This window comes from Mus pahari, chromosome 12, assembly GCF_900095145.1.
Source record: "Mus pahari chromosome 12, PAHARI_EIJ_v1.1, whole genome shotgun sequence".
NCBI classification, from domain to species: Eukaryota; Metazoa; Chordata; class Mammalia; order Rodentia; family Muridae; genus Mus; species Mus pahari.
Window position 1 is genome coordinate 76,588,117 of NC_034601.1, and position 2,732 is coordinate 76,590,848.

The 2,732-nt window shown below is 44.2% G+C and overlaps 1 non-coding gene across 1 annotated transcript; it reads right to left on the reverse strand.

Moving 5' to 3' along the window:
* Nucleotides 1-662: 662 nt before the first annotated feature.
* On the reverse strand, nt 663-827 carry LOC115065109. Its single transcript, XR_003844912.1, has one exon. It is a non-coding gene; the product is annotated as a U1 spliceosomal RNA (small nuclear RNA).
* Between the last annotated feature and the right edge of the window lie 1,905 nt (nt 828-2,732).

The window sequence follows — 2,732 nt, forward strand, 5'->3', positions numbered from 1 at the left end:
GCAGTTTTTCTTACTTGTGAGCCACACCATCAATACCCACATACACTGGGGCTGGAGAAATGACTCAGCAGTTAAGAGCACTGGGTCTAACTGTAGATGCAGAGGATCTGGGTTCGATTCTCAGCATCTACCTGATGGCTCACAATGTAACTCCAGTTTTTGGGAATTTGGCACCTGGTCTCCATGAGCACCAGGTGTGCATATAGTACACACAAACACACAAGCCAAAAATACATATACAAATTCTTTTTTTTGTGGGGGGAAAGGGTTTCTAGACAGGGTTTCTCTGTGTAGCCCTGGCTGTCCTGGAACTCACTTTGTAGACCAGGCTGGCCTTGAATTCAGAAATCCATCTGCCTCTGCCTCCCAAGTGTTGGGATTAAAGGTGTGTGCCACCACGCCCGGCCATACACAGTTCTTAAGGACATTATTTAAAAAACAAAACAAAACTCTGCAAGCTCATTTTTGCACACTTCACACTTCTCATCAGCTGAACATAATAGATTATGATTTTGTAGTTTCCTTTATTACACTTTTACTTGAAAAATGGAATTGCCTTACAAAAACCCAATAGATCAGTACATTTAAACAAAGACAAGTCATTTGGGCCTTTATGTTTTTTTTTTTGTTTTGTTTTTTTTTTGTTTTTTTGTTTTTTTTTACAGAGGAGAGCGCGAACGCAGTCCCCCCAGTACCATAAATTATGCAGTCGAGTTTCCCGCATTTGGGGAAATCGCAGGGGTCAGCACATCCGGAGTGCAATGGCTAAGCCTCGCCCTGGGAAAACCACCTTTGTGATCATGGTATCTCCCCTGCCAGGTAAGTATGGGCCTTTATGTTTATTGCAGTGCATTGGCTTGTTTTGTGTGTCACCTTGACCCAGTTAGAGTCATCAGAGAGGAAAGAGCCTCAGTTGAGGAACTTCTTCAATGAGATCCAGCTGTAAGACAATTTTCTCAATTAGTGATCAATAGGGGAAGGTTCAGCCTATGGTAAGTAGTGAGTAGTGTATTTTTATAGAACCCAGGTGGTTCTGAGTTCTATAAAAAAGCTGGCTCAGCAAGCCATGGGGAAGTAAGCCAGTAAGTAGTACTCCTCCATGATCATTGCATCAACTTCTGCCTTCAGGGTCCAGCCCAGCTTGAGTTCCCATCCTGACTTCCTCTAATGATGGTTTGTGACCTGGAAGTGTAAGCCAAATACCCCCTTTCCTCCTCAACTTGCTCTTTAGTTATGGTGTTTTGTTGCAACAACAGAAATCCTAACTAAGACAAATTTGTCTTGGCATAGTGAGGTATTGCTGTGAAAACCTGACCATGTTTTTTGGAGGATTGTGGAAGGGCTTTGGAACTTTGGGCTAGAAGAGCCATTGGGTGTTAAGAACTCTGTGGGATGTTCTGTGGGAGTGTGGAAGATAAGAATGTTGAGAGCAGTGAAGAAGATGGAGGCCTGGTTTGTGGCATTTCAGAGGGAAGATTAAAGATTCTATCATGGCCATTTGCTATTTTGATTTAAGATTCTGTGGTTTTGGTTAGCTGAGAGTGAAGAAGAACTACTAAACCAAAACCTTTGTGTTACTGGGATAATTGGTTATGGTTAGCTGGAGCTAAGAAATTAGTGATGATGACGAAAAGACCAGCATCACTGAGGTGAAATCTTCTGGGGAGTGTTTTCTGAGAGCCCAGAAAAGCTATATTCCAGAGTCAGCCAAGGTTTACCTCCTGTTGGGCAGCTGAACTTGGTACAGTGTGAGAGTCATCCAGTTTATGCTGGTTTTGAAGGCATGAAGGCGTCATGAAGTGCAGCTAAATCTTGGCACTCTGAGAGGCCAGGAGAAGCCTTTGGTGAAGGCTCTGCCTCAGTAGCAGTTGAGGGCCCAGGACTGAATTGGTCATGCAAAGAAATTGAGGCTTGACACCAGAAAGAACCTGTGATAGGCCATTGGTGAAAGTGCAGCCCAGTTGCAGTAAGGGTCCTGTACTGGTTAGTTTTGTGTCATCTTGACACAGGCTGGAGTTATCACAGAGAAAGGAGCTTCAGTTGGGGAAATGCCTCCACCAGATCCAGCTGTAAGGCATTTTCTCAATTAGTGATCAAGNGGGGAGGTCCTCTTGTGGGTGGTGCCATCTCTGAGCTGGTAGTCTTGGGTTTATAAGAGAGCAGGCTGAACAAGCCAGTAAGGAACATCCCTCCATGGCCTCTGCATCAGCTCCTGCTTCCTGACCTGCTTGAGTTCCAGTCCTGACATCCTTTGGTGATCAACAGCAATGTGGAAGTGTAAGCTGAATAAACCCTTTCCTCCCCAACTTGCTTCTTGGTNATGATGTTTGTGCAGGAATAGAAACCCTGACTAAGACAAATTGGTACCAGCATAGTGGGGTATTCCTGTGACAGCCTGACCATGTTTTGGGGAGGACTGTGGAAGGACTTTGGAACTCTGGGCTAGAAGATCCATTTGGTGTTAAGGGCTCTGTCAGATGTTGTGTAGGAGCTTGGAAGATAATGTTGAGAACAGTGCAGAAGATGGAAGCCTGGCTTGTGAAATTTCAGAGGGAAGATTAAAGATTCTTTTCAGGGCCATTGCTATTTTGATTGTGAAGATTCTGCGGTTCTGGTTTGCTGGAGCTGAAGAATCAGCTGTGATTAACAAGATACCAGAACTACTAAAGTGAAAACTTTGCATTACTGGGACTATTGATACTGGTTAGCTGGAGCTAAGAAATTAGCGGTGA